This window comes from Agelaius phoeniceus, chromosome 14, assembly GCF_051311805.1.
Source record: "Agelaius phoeniceus isolate bAgePho1 chromosome 14, bAgePho1.hap1, whole genome shotgun sequence".
Lineage (NCBI taxonomy): Eukaryota > Metazoa > Chordata > Aves > Passeriformes > Icteridae > Agelaius > Agelaius phoeniceus.
In genome coordinates, this window is record NC_135278.1 from 12,290,169 (window position 1) to 12,304,527 (window position 14,359).

The 14,359-nt window shown below is 41.6% G+C and overlaps 1 protein-coding gene across 5 annotated transcripts in view; it reads left to right on the top strand.

Annotated features, from left to right (window-relative positions):
• Window positions 1–14,359, top strand: part of IL1RAPL2 (interleukin 1 receptor accessory protein like 2) — a 337,388-nt gene that overhangs the window by 34,879 nt on the left and 288,150 nt on the right. The window lies entirely within an intron of this gene.

Sequence of the window (14,359 nt, forward strand, 5' to 3'; positions counted from 1 at the left end):
TATTTGCAGAATGCTTATGTATTTTAGAAAGTACCTATTCACAGCCTGTAATCAGGCTTTAATCATGGCCTGTAATCACAATCAATAAATTAATAGATACTAATTAATAAATTAATGCCAATGAAATATGATTTTTCTATTGATTGTATGTTTATTGATTTTGGTGCCTGGGAGTGACAGCCTCATTGTGGGGTTTTTCTTCAGAGAAGCAAGCTGAGTTTTAATGAGATTTGTGCCGAGTACTTAGAAACACCATTCTTCAGTGTACCCTGCTCCCATTTTTGGGATCACTGATGTTGCTGATGTGAAACTGCTTCCGATCTTTAACGTAAAACTCAGCTTTACTTTTAATTGCTTTTGGTTCTGTTCAGTCTAACTGTAATAATTTCATTTTTTTGTTTAAAATTTCAATCATGCCCGCCATATGGCAAGCATCATTTATACATAAAAGCTACTTGCTGTTTTACCTTTGGAAATCATCAGGGCCTTCACAGTAAGAGCTTCCTAACCATCTGCTCCCCTCTCTGACCTCGTGTTAATGTAGACATCTGCAGTTGTGACTCTGGGCTTATTAAACAGTGATGACCAGTCAAATGCCCTTGTGCCTGGCTTTCCAAAATTCAGTGCTGCAGAAAGCCTTAAATGCAACAAAAGCCCTTCAATCTGCAGCTGTGGTGGGCAGGCCTGTGCCCCCCTGCAGGTCCTGCTGCAAACAAAGGCAGAACAAGAGCATTTGGCTGAGGGGACACAGCCATCCCAATTAGCCATGGGTTCACATTGGTGTCCTGTAATCCTCTAATGCCAGAGATGCTCCAGCATTAGACCCCATGCTAATCCATTTTTAGAGCGTGCTGCATGTATAAAGAAGATTATGCCATTTTAAAATGAACTAATTATTTGTAGTTAATCAGAGCATCCCTCAAATTACAGAAGAAAGTGCTGTAGGTTGAAATCCTGTCCTCGATTGAGTCAGCAGCCAGACTCTTCCTGGGCTCAGTGATGCAGGGTGGGAGTGCTGGAGCTCACTTACCCTGCCCCTTCACCAGTGCTGGCTCCCTCACAGCACATCCTTCAGGGCAGGCTTTGGGCTGTTCTGTTCAATTTTGCTTTTTTCTATTGAAATATTGTATGTGAATGTTTGTCAATGAGGAGGAAGAGGTGGCTCCAAGTAATCTACTATCTTGCAGGAGCTGGAGACAATGGAGCTAATAACAAAATTTAAATGTCTAATGTTTCCAGTGTTCTGAGACTTGGCACTCTTCATCTGGTGCTGTGTAAATTGCAGATGAAGACAATTCTTTGATTTAAACAGATACGTTTATTAAAAAAAAAAAGGAAAAGGAAAAACTAATTTCATTTTGTGGTTAATGTGCTTTTAATGATTATCTTTTTAAAAGGCAAATATTGCTTACTAGAGCTGTTAAATATTTTATATACATTTTTGGAGTTGTATTCAGCCATAATAATGACAATTAGACTTAATGCATTTGTGTTAATACTGGTCTGTTTTTCCTAAAGCAGAGTGCCTTTAAGCACAGGCAATAGTTTTGCCATTGAATAGTAAAATCTTGGTAAATGATTCAGTTAATATCTTGGTCCAAAACGGATTCTTGCACACATTAGTCCTTTTAAATGACACAGCAAGAAAACTGTTCTAAGATATCTTCGTTTAGTGGATTACATAGGGCAGTTAAATGCTGGGATTTCTGATAAAAGCCCTCTGTTTTTAATGGCCCATAAGCATAAAATCTTGGTGAGGTGTTAAGGGTTTGGGGGAAGAAACCCCCAAGCAGGTGCAGCTCCTTGAGAGTTGTGTTTCCTCAGTCTGTCCCTGTCCCACCTGGCCAGGATAAAGTGTCAGACCCACAGAAAAAGAAATACATTTGTATTATTAGGTGGTGGTAATGGAGAGCATTTTCCACTAAGTTTCTTTATTTTTCTTAAATAATCAGTCACATGGATTTGATTTCTGAAGTAGATTAATTTCTTTATGCAGATAGTTGGTAAGAAAATCACCGTAGGAAGTTGAACAAATGACCAGTTTGGGTTACCAATGTGTTTGTTCAAGTCTATTGAGACTGAAAAATGGGTTGAAAATGTGCATGCATTCTCTGAAAAGAGATCAGTGAAGAAAAGTATCAGAAATGCTTTTTCATTTTTTGTTCCTGATCAAGTTTCATAAATACTTTAATATGAAGTATTTGGTTTCCGATTACCTCAATGTATGGATTTTTTAAGAAAGTTGGTGATGTTTGTGTTTTTTGAGAGGATGTGGGTAGGAGGGGGGTGGCAGATGGGAAAGTCAGAAGAAGGTTAGGATATGCTTTTTAAAGGAAATGCAAATAGAAATGTAACTTAAAAATAAAAATGAAAGGATGAAAGTATTTCTGAGGGATCTGTTGGCTGAATTGGGGTGGCTGTGCTCTCAGACAAGGGAGAGGTGCAGTGTTTTAGCTTCTGTCCCAGGTGCAGAGCCCTCCTTGCTGGGGAGGAGGGAGTTAGGAGCTGTGGCTGGCACAGTGTGGGTGTGAGCTGTCTGTGCTGCTCCCCAGCCCGTGCAGCTCCTGCAGCCTGGCTCTGGCTCTTGAGGGAGCACAGTTGACCTTGGAATGTGCTGGGAGTGCTCAGGACAAAGTCTCTCACACTTCAGGGAACTTGTTTACTGCCAGTTGCTTCTTGTTCCTAAGCCTTCATTTAATTCCTTTCAAGTGTCTCTTTTCAAAAATCCCTTAAGCAGCGTCATGTGGATGGAGGGAAGTGGCAGCTGAGGTGTTGCAGAGGTGGGTGCTGGTCTGTGGGGAGGGCTCTGGGGAAGGGAGCCCTGTCAGCAGGGATGGCCATGGGGCTTTGCCCCTCTGGGATGCCCTGTGAACCCAGTGCTGCTCCTTCTGTGGCAGACTGGATCTTCATGGAGCTCCTTTCCTTTCTGTCATGTCGAGACCAATCGTGGACCTGAATGGAAAAGGGGAGCTGAATGTTAATTTTGCTGTAGTTGTTTTACTAAAGCTTCACTCATGTTGATTTGGACTTGAAATAGGTGCAACCACTGTCTCTGTACTGCATGATAGGAGATGAGCAGAGCATGTTTCCAAGATGGCAGCATGCTCCTAAAAATGGTTGTGAGTGTGAAGATGAGATCCAGTGCCTGATGTTCTCTTACATGGTGAGGCAGATGTTCAAATGATCTGCATGTGATTCAATAGCCATATCCATTCGAGCCTTTGCTGCTTCTGCTGCAGCCATTCAGGTCAATGAACTACAATTCCTGTATTCCAGCCCCATGGTACATTACAAAGATTCTTCAGATCCTGGGACCTGTGTTCCTTTAGCTCCTGGGATAAGAAAATAATATTTTGCCTGGCTGAATACAGCATGATATCTGGGAGTGGGATGGGTGAGTGGAGTGCCTTGTTCCCTCCAGAACTCCTTGGGAGTTCTGCATCTCCAGATGCAGCCTTCCTCAGCCTCTGCCCTTTGCTGTGTAGAGGGCTGAGCTTCAGAGTTCATCAAGCTTTCTGTTCAAGTTCAAGTCTGAAATCACTTGGCACACATTTTTAACTGCTTGTCTCCATTATTACATTCTCACCATAAGCCATAGTGCAACACTGTTGTCTATTTCAGGATGACATTTTCAAGTGGTTGTGTCTTTTACATTTTGCTTTAACAAGCCCTCTTTGTCTCCACCAGCCAACTTGTTTCTGGACTAGACCCACCCATTTGTACTAAGAAGTAATGCCAGTTTGTGCAGCATTATTTAATCACAGAATCTCTTTTAAAATGGTTTAATGCAATTTCAGAAGTGGGAGGTGTGTGCTTTGTCTTGTTACTTCCAGAGTAAACTGCTGAATATTACCTACCACTGTGTGGTGTGACTGGCTGTTTAGTTAAATGAACATTTTTCTGCCTGAGGTTCAGCTCCTCTTGTTTCAGCTCCTCACCTTAGAACAAAAACCCACAAGAGAGCAGGAGAGGAACTTTTTGCAAGGGTGTGTAGTGACAGGACAAGAGAGCATGGCTTTAAATGGAAAGACTGTAGGTTTAGGCTAGATATTAGTAAGAAATTCTTTACTGTGAGGTTGTGAGCAACTGAAACAAGTTTCCCAGAGAAGCTGTGGATGCCCCATCTCTGAAAGTGTCCACTTTGAGCAACCTGCTCTGGTAGAAGATGTCCCCCCATGGCAAGGGGTTTAGAATTAGGTGTTCTTTAGGGCTGCTTTCAATCCACACTGTTCTGTGCCTCTGTGATTCTATGTGGTGCTCACTGCACAGCCAGAAAATTCAGGCACAGGGAAGCAAAGAGACTTCACCATTTCCATTCTGAGGAGGGATTTTGATCATAGCCTAGTAAGCAGCAATTGACTCTGCTAAGGTTTAGGAAAGGAGTTCTGTAAAAGTCCCTTCTGGGTCCATCCTCTGCTGGAATCTTGATTTAACCTTTGTGCAGAAGGCAGCAGGGGCATTTTGGGTGTGGTTGATCACATTTTGACCATGAGGAGGGAGAGGCTCACACTTGGGAGCCCTCCTGAGTGGCTCCTGCTCCCAGGGATCTGTGAGTCTGCCTGAGTGCACCTTTGTGCACAGTTGCTCATTTTTCATTAGGTAGTGATTTGATTAGATAAAAATAAAAGTTGCTTGAGCATTCACTTTTGCAGTGATGCATAACAAATTTATGCAGATTCAAATAGGACTAATCTGCATGCAAAATATAAAATGTGATTACTAACCCGTATGCACCTGTACTGAAGTTTAATTGGGTACAAATGTGAACAGGAAGAGAGAAACCTAACAAAATGTACAGCCTTGAATTTGGGTATGAATTAATGCAAAGAGATCCTTATAGTGTTAATGATGATTCAGGTGTTTCCGGAGTAAATTAAATCTTTCAGTAATTTAAGAACACTTATTCTTTAATTTACAATGACTTTATTAAAAAAATACAGTCTTGTTTTCTGCAGTTTTTTCACCATTTACTTCCTTTAGCTCTATTGTTCTAATGGCATTCAGTTTATGTCCAGGATCACCCTGAAAACACAGACGATTGATTCTGATCAGTGTGTAAATCAGCTGACAATGGTCGTAGTTTCCTTGACATAAAGGAAACATTGAGTGCTAACAGTGCGTTAGGAGGTCAGGACTTAAAGTCAGGAGAGCTTTAAAGAACATGTTATTACTCATTTTCATAATAATTTTGGTGATGTTCAGTGATTGGTTCATCTAACACTGCAGCTTGTGTTCAAATCCAGTATTAGAGCATATCACTTGCCTGTGAAGGTCTCCATGGTCCAGGGAGGTTGGATGTCAGTGGAAGTACATTTCAGCTGATGCTTCTTTCTTCCAGGATCCTCTGAGAAGGCTGATGTTCCATGGTTAGGCGGAGGAGAGTGAATTCAGGCTGTAAAAGTGAACGAGTTATGAGAAGAAAAGCTGAAAGTCAGTTATCACTACCAGCTTCTCATTCTTAGGGCACATATCTGAGGGGAGACTCCAGCACATGTGGTACCCATCTTCAAAATCAGACCCCCTGTAATTTCTGTAATGAGGTGAATGGAAAGCATTGGGGCTGGTACCATTGCTGCACTGAAAAGCTGGTGTTGCTTGAATCAGGTTTTGTCACTCCCTGGAGCTGGTCCAGTGTGCAGTGCTGGGACAGTGACCCCTTGCCTGACTGAGGACGCCTGGGCAGCCAGGAGCATGGCTGGTGCAGGGTGTGGGCACCCTGGTCATTAGAAAGTAATATTACTGTTTAATACTTACTTATTTCTAATAATTACTTCCATGTAAAAGCTTTCCTGAGTGGGTTTCTTGGGGACCAGGCTCATTTCAGTGAGAGAGATGCTGTGATGAGGACAGCCATTCTCAAGAGAACCTCCCAAGTAAACATTGCACATGGTGAGCACCAGCAGTTGCAGCTGAACCCTGCTGAGTCCTTTGGGTTAAGAACAGCTTTTGCTAAGAGATTTCTGACACATTTTGATGGAGACCAAATGTAAGTAGTGGGAATGCTTTAAGTAAACTGAGCTGACATCAAATAATCAAAACCACTTAACACTGTGACACAAAGTGACAGCATCACAGAATTTCAAAATTTAAGTTGACACTCTGTCCTGTGCATTAGTGGATACAGAAGGAAACAGCACCATGGCATGGGGTAGTTATGGAGTGCCAGGATTTCCTCTGGGTGGCTGTGGCAATGTGAGGCTGGCCCATGACCCTGGTGCTGTTTTATACAGAGCAGTGATTGTCTATACAAATGAACAAGGCCCTGGAAAGGTGTCTTGGCCAGCAGAGTCCCAGTGGAGCACTGTGTGGGAGAGTGGCTCAGGCTGTTTGCTGGAGTGACTGGTGTGCTCTCTGAAAGCTGTGTGTGATGAGAGAGGTTTGTGACTGGAGCCTTGCTATGCAAATCCATCCTTGTTTAATAAGAATATCCCCAAATGACTGTACGGGGAGCCATAGGTTCGGATTTCTCTTGAAGTTATTCATCCGAGACCCCTCCATTTATACATATTTCCCAGAGGAAACAGCCTCTATTACTTCCTTTAAGCAGTTACCCAGGATATATGCTACCCACAACAGCTGCTGCTTGCAAGAACCTTCATTTTGTTAATGTTACCTTTGCCAGAAAACATTCAAAACAGAAAATGAAGTATCTGTAGTGGTGTGTTCAACTCAGCAGGAAGCTGCATTGGTGCCAGAGCAGAGTGAGACAGAATAGTAGAGTCCTGTACCAAATAAATTATTAATCTTTAACGTGCAAAAAAGGGAGCTGTAGGAAGAAAGAATGGCATGGTCTGGCAATGCTTGTAAGCACCTGTGAGTCTTGGGGCTGTACTGAGTTTCCAAGAAATATCTTTATGTTCTGGGCCCTTAAGAAAATAACACAGTGAGGGAGCCACCTAATCCATTTGCCCACTGCCAAGCACAGTGCTGGCTTTACCAAGCCCTGCCACATCTTGGTTATCAACTGTTTGATCAGGCAGATGGGAAAGGGTTTTATTCTGCACTACCATCTGCAAGGTTTCACAGTTAATAGTGAACTGAAGACAAGAATAAATTGTTCCACTGGAAGATCTGGTAATTGCTTATCAACAAATGACAAAGTGACTTGAAAGCAGAGAGATGAGGACGTGCAAATGCTGTAGGTGAATAGGCTCGGAGAGGTCAATGTCCCTCTGACAGCACTGGCCCTTTCAGAAGGCATTTGCTCCTGTCAGAATGGGATTTTGGAGAGGTTAATGAGCCCTCGAGGAGAATGCAGGAATTTCTTAATGGAAAAGGGGGAGAAAAATATACTGACAAGAAAAGGAAGCAAGGAGGCAGCGAGAAAGGGCTGCTGTTCCTGTAGTTTTTCTGTATTTAGGTGGACTCTGAGCTCTAGTATCTGTGAACAGTCCATGAGTATAAATGCTCCAGGAAAATGCTCATGTGTTTCAAGACAAAATACTCCGATATTCCTGGCTCAAGTGAGATCATGGTGTATATATAGCAAGATGGAGCCTTGGCTGTGTCACTGGCACTGCCTGGGTGACGTGGCATCATCCGGCAGTGCTCTAGAACATGCTCAGGCCATGGAGGTGTGATGTGTGGGCAAAACAGTGAATGTGTATTTAGAGCTTGACTTTACATTTGGGTAGGGAAAAACTGAGTTTTCCATTTTGGTTTACCTAGGGTTTGGGTTTGCAGGGTGGTGTGGGAGTACCCTGAGCATTTACAAAAGGGAATCCAATGAAGTGCTGGAAAGTCACCATAGAAACATTAATGTGTATGACAGAATTGTTTCTGTAGATATTCCTGAGGTTTTAAAGGCTGATACTTTTCAAAAATCGTGGAGTGCATCCAATTAATTGAAATTGCAAGTTTCAGATATTAGATCTGCGTAGGTGTGTGGAGGGATGGAGATGCTTTTGGATCAAGTCTTCTGCTGTAGTGGGCAAACAGGTCACATACTCTCCTCAATTTTATCAAGATATTCTGTTCATAAGCAGTGGGATCCAGGCTCTCAGTACTGCTGCTCCCTCAGAACCACTGGGCTCCATTGACTGGACACCTTTTCATGCCCCAAAGGTTTCCATGGTTACTTGGAGCAATGTTTTACTACTATCATCTTGTAAAATTGAATCTCAGTTTGCCTGGTCTTTTAGATCATCCTTCTCAGCACTTCTTTCAATGTAAATTTCTCAGTCAAGGGTGGCTGGAACTGTGCAGTTTCCCCCATCAACTTGTCATGTCCCATAAATGCATGAAGTCTGGCAGTAGACATGTCCAGGGGCCAAGGGTATATTTCTTCTTGGCAGAAGCTTTGAGGTGGTTTTTATTTGAGTACCTTGTAAAATGATATGAATTGTCCTTTACAGGAGGTCAGAACTGTTATTAGTTCACATGTCCAATGCTGTGAGGGAATATTAAGCAGTAATTAACCATTACATCTGCTTAAAATCCCTATGCCAGTTCTTCTTCCACAACAAAAACCTCTTGCTCACTGGCAGTTTCTTGATCACTGGCAGTTTCTGTGGTTAAATGATGCTTTGTCTACCTTGTTTTGGAAGAGTAGAGAACTCAAGGAGCCCTTGGAGGTCATTTCTGCTTGACAATTGCTTTGGTGAGTGCTGTTGGCACTGCTCTGTGGGGTTGTCTCTCCAGGACACCTGGAAGCTCTGGGATGTTCTTGGAGAACAGATGAAGACTCAAAGCTTTCAAAGGTCTTTGCTTCAACCAAAAGTTGCTGAGGCAACTGGAAACATGCACAGGACAGTTGGTGAGAACTGGGCCAGGAAAAGGCCATTGAGGTTTTGTGTCTGACTTGGAATTTCACCCTGTGTTGCTTTTTTTTCGGTTTTTAAAACTGATCACCACAGGGTCCCGTAGGGCCTTTGTTTGAGGTGTGTTAATTACTCAAGTCAGTGGCCCTGTCTTTAATAGAATAAAATAAATTCCTGGAAGATGACCAGCTCTTTCACAATGAAATGAAGGCTCCATGTTCATAAAAACTTTCTCCAAGAAGCTACTTCTTGTCTTGGACAATCACACTAAATTATCCATCAGTTTCCTGGTTATTTTCAGAAATAATGGCTTGATCCAATTACACAGGTCATTCCTCATCATTTTTCTGAGTTTCCTGAATGGTCTTTATTTCCCATCTCACTGAATATCAAAATGACCTGTCCTATATTTTTCTAGTTATTTAGCTCCTGGTGGGAAATGGGAGTTTATAGAGGTTTGGCTTTCAGTTCTAAACAGCCATGTTCCAGTCTATTTTGTAAGTTCTCACAGGAAGAACTGTTTGGTAGTGGCTTTTGTGTTGTGCTGGACTGGTGCTACATTATGCCGCACAGTTAGAAATCTTCATCAGATGCCTTGGTTTTAGGCAACCACTGAACAGCATTCTGAAATTTGTTTGCACTGTTTTTTTTTCCCTTCCCTATTCCAAAATATTGCTAACTGATCTCTGTTATAACTAAATCTTATTTTTTTTAATCTTAAAAAATGACTCATTGGGAATTTGCAGCTGTAATGTCATGTTCTCTTATTGCTAATAGTCACTGTAGATTGTATTTTTCCTCCCCAGTATTGTCAAAACTGGAAGTGGGTGCCTTGATAAATCAGTTCCAATGAATGGCAGTGGGCTCCCACTCTGCATGTCATCCTTGCTGTGAATTTTGAAATGGCATGCATGGTTCTAATACAAATTTTGTCTGTGCTGTTATTTTAGTGCTATTTTTTAATGTAACATTTACGAAAACATTGGCAATCAAAGAACATGTTACCATTTGTGCTAATTTCAGGAGATGATCACAGGGCTATGTAATTAGCATTGATTAACCAAGGAGCTGAATGGAGAGAGGCTACTTATGAGATGGAAGAGCAGGACACTTTCACTGCTAGACAAGGAACACTTTACAGTGTGTTAATGAATCACGACAGCTGGAGAATTCATGAAGGCCAAATCAGAGATGATTGCTGCTGTTACAAGGCAATAGGTAGGTCACTGGGCATTATAAGATACTTAGAATGGTATCCTGTTGTCCTATGGGGAAAGTGAGAGATTTATGTAATGGAAATCCTGTTTCACAGCCCTAATAAGCTTGTTAATAACAATTCAGTGTGTCACGGCACTTAGTAAGGATTTCAGATTTTGTAGCGTAGAATGAGGTGAAAGATTCAAATGGAAAAGGAAGAAAGATGTTGCAGTGAACGTTTTTTGTGCAGCAGTGTGTGCTAGCAGCACCCTTTAAGGGGCTTTCATGGACTGCAGTTTGAAGTCCAGTTGTACAGTGTGAAGACAGGAGGGTTCCACTTGTGCTGTCCCTGAGCCACCTGCTTGCCCCGAAGATGTGCAGTAACAGAGAATTTGGTGGTGGCAGAAGTTTCCTTTTGTCACTGTGTGACAAGCCATTGCTGCATGAAATGGCACGTGCTGAAGCTTTTCTGAGCTCTCATGGGAAATCCCTTGTGCAAACAACTCAAAAACTTGTATGCTTCCTCCCCCAGTTTGTAAACAAGGTGCTGTGGGTGGCATTTGGTAGGTGCAGGCTGGTTTTCTCTCCTTGGCATTCACCTACCTGCAGATTGATGCTACCACCTGGGAAAGGGGCAAAAATTTAGGGTGTTGAAATCTAGGAATGAGTTTAGTGAGTTCTGTATCCCCTTGCATTGGAATTCATGCTGTGCAGTGCTGTACCTTACTCATTCATGTTGTAGGAATGTCTGAGTTACTGTTTGAGTGACTCTATCCTGATGTAGCAGCCATGAACCCTTTGAAGGACCCTAGTTCATCACCCAAATGAGCAGAGTTCTTACATCATTCCTTTTCCCATCTAACACTCCTCAGGCTTGACTGCCTCTGTAATTTCTTGGAAGGGCCATTCAGCTCTGCCTTCCTGCTCAGACCCAAAATCCCAATGTCAGGGCAATTCCCAAAGTCAGTTTTCTCTTCTGGCCATCAGAACTTGACCATGAGGATCAGTCTTTCTAATGGATGTTGCAGCTGGAACTGACCACTTCTACACCAGTGTGAGATTCTTAGATTTTTACTAGTTGGTGTCATCATGGGATGCAAAAACATCTGTATGAATCTGCATGAGGTCAGATCTGCAGAAGGTGCTTTTGTTTCCCCTCCTTATTCAAGTTTTGAATCATATGTACAACCACAGTTCTGCCCATTCAAATGCTGGTTCAACACTTCAGTGGTGGTTACAGTTTTTTATTTGTTAGTGTGTCTGGGACATGATGCCACATCTGTGCGACATGAAGCCTCTGGTAACTGGAGAGCAGCCTGGAGCAAAACCTTGCATGTCTGAGCGGCTTCACAGCTGCAGGAGAGGGGAGGGAATGCAAGTTTTCTGGTCTGGGCTTTCTGTGACTGATTCTTTTCTTCTGATTAACCCAGCTCTTGGAATCTCACAGCAATTTTGTGTCAGAAACCCTGTTCTAGGTTTGTCTACAGAGGGCAAGAGCTGTGTGTTTTGTTAGAACCTGATTTCAGTGATGTAGCACAGCATATCTTTGCTCTTGCTTCCAGACCACTTGCTCATTTCTGAACTATACAGTATATTGATAGAGGTGAGCACATATGAGCTCACTCCAGGTAGCTTGAGCATTGCTGTGCCGTGTTTTTCTGCCTTGGATCCAGTTAAAGGAAGAAGTCTCAAGGCTGTGGAGGTTGTGCAGTTTTTGGTCTGTTGCCCATTCCAAGTAAGGTCTTTTCACTAGGAAAAGTCATGCTGGTAAATAGGTATCAGCTGTTAGCTTCAAGTTTTTCTTTCTTTAGTTCTTCCTTCCTTATCTTTTATTCTCTCCTTCTTGAAGGATTATGATGACATAGGTTTGTTCCCTAATTGCAGCAGAAGCTGAGGTGGGGAATACATTAAAGCATGAACAAACAGGAATCTGCTAGGTAAACATTTAATTTTTGCCTGCCTACTTCAATTTTAAGTCCCAGAGGACCAACTTCCTACTATCACTGAACCTCATTATAGTTTTATCTCTGGTCTCATAATAAAATCAAAAGCATTAAGCAACTGGAGCTGTCCTAGGCTATTTAGGATCGATTCAAGTAACCACTAATTGCAGTTTGCCTCCCAAATGCTGTGGAAGTTGAAGATCTTGCTATATGTGGTGGTCAAATCTCTTTTTGAGACAGTGCATGCAGCAAAGTTAATAGCGACCAGGGTTATTTAATATCCTAAATAAGGATACAGAGGAGGAAGTGGAAAGCAATCTGGCAGTGTCTGCTGAAGCTGCTGGCATGGTTTTGTTACAAATTAACTGTATCAGAGTGAATTAGAAAGGGGAAAAAAGGGTTGCAAATGTTCATAAGATTTGGACAGTGAATTTAGATTGGCTTGTATATGTGGCTATTTTCATGTTTTCAGTGGAACTAGTTCATGTGGTTCCAATTATTCATTTAAGTTCCATATTATTATCCTCAGTTTCCTGAGTGCATGATTTATGTATCTAAGACTATTAAAGCCAAATGCACAAATTGAAATTCACTGCACATTGATTAAATTGGCTGTATGCATTACTTAAGTTAAATAAATTACTTATGTTAAAAAATGACTCTAATAGTTACAATTTGCAATTCGAATGACCTATAAACCAAGGATTATTTGCCAACAAAATGTTTGAGTAATATTAATAACGAATATATTAGAGAAATTCATGAGTTCATCACAATGAATGAATAAGGAAAAAATACTTATCAGATAATATGTATTTGTTCAGTGGAAAATCAAATTCACAACAGGTTCTTTGGAAAATCCAGCTGAGTGTCAAAGAAGCATGAATGAATGAGGTGTGATGAATGCATCTAATTGCACATGTTTTACTGTTTTAAGAAGGTTGGCTTTCTGCAAATATGCATCTTTTTCTGTGATGGAAGAGAAAAATTGAAGACCATGGTCATGCTGCCTCTGCAGAATGTTGTAGTGGTGTTGTTCAAGTGCTCACTGCTTTTTGGCTCCAGAATTAAAACAGAATTATGATCCAGACTGAATCTTGTCTTGATGGTGCTCCCCTCTTCTCTGCAAACCTGGTCAGGGGCTTCTTGTTCATCTGCTCAAGTGCTGAGATGTGACTGGGTGACTGCTTCAGCCACTGTGGGAATGTGGCTCTTTTGGGAGGGCAAAACTGCTGTGTTGAAGCTTTTTATAAAAGAAGTTATCTGCTAAGGGAACGTCTCCTTTTTTTTCCTAAAAGTTGGTTTCTATCAAGATATTTCTATTTCAGGTGCTGCTGTTCAAGTATTGGAATGGGTAGGTCTGGCTTCATAAAGCTCTTCTCTTATTGTTTGTTCTAGTCCTTTTGAAAACAAAATAGTACCCTAAAACCTGTGGGCTGTTGAGTTTTTAGTGTGATGGAAAAACTATACAACAAACCCAAACAAGCACAGGTATCCCTTCCCAATCAAATCACACTATTTTTGTCCAATACCAGCTTCCAAATGCCAGCAATCCATCAATATCCAGCCTCCCTCTAGCCTTCTCCAAGAGGCACCACTGTGTTTTATAAACCTTCCCAACAGTTCATGTATATAGCAATAACACTAATGAAAGGTACAGAGTTTTATTTTAATGTATAGACAAAGCAACTTTTTTTTTTTTCCTTTACCAAAAGTTTTAACTGTAGGACACGTGAAAACAGGTACTTTAAGAGATTAAGTGCTCAGAAAAATTAACAGATTGTATGGGGATCTTGAAAGGTCACACCAGTAATGATTGTATGAAGAGGAAAAGGGCATGTAGCAGGAAATGGGCAAAGATGGATGCCAGATCTTGGATGTTAAAGTATTTCATTTTAGCCTGGTAGAGATATCTCTGTGCATTACTGAAGATGTGGTGTTCCTTATCACCTTCCATCAGTCCTCGTTAATTTCTGGAAAATGCAAAAGGCAAGATTAGTTCCAGCTGACTGAGGGGTGGAACCTTTGGCATTTCTCTCCTACTTAATGCATGTTCACCTTGAAATTTATTTGATCACAGTGGGAGACAGACAAGTATGTTAGTGTCTGTTGTGTGTTATTGACAAGCCACTCAAGACAAGTGTGTTGTTGGCCTTTTGTTTGTTAGGTTGGTTGGTCTGATTTTTAAAACATCCTTGTATGTTTGTTTATCTTTTCCCACCTGGGAAAATAAAATGAAAAGGGATTCTGAGCTGTTGCAGTCCTGAGGCTGCAGGATTGCCTAAGCAGCTTGGGCTTGTGCATCTGGCCAGGAACAAAAGATGCCACCGTTGTGTTTCCCCCCACTCTTCTCACTCATTTTAATGTTCTTTATTCCACACCACCACAGTCTCTACAAAAAGCATTGTGGCAGGTCTAAAACCCAATTTATTTGTTGGAATAGTACTTGGCAATATTCCT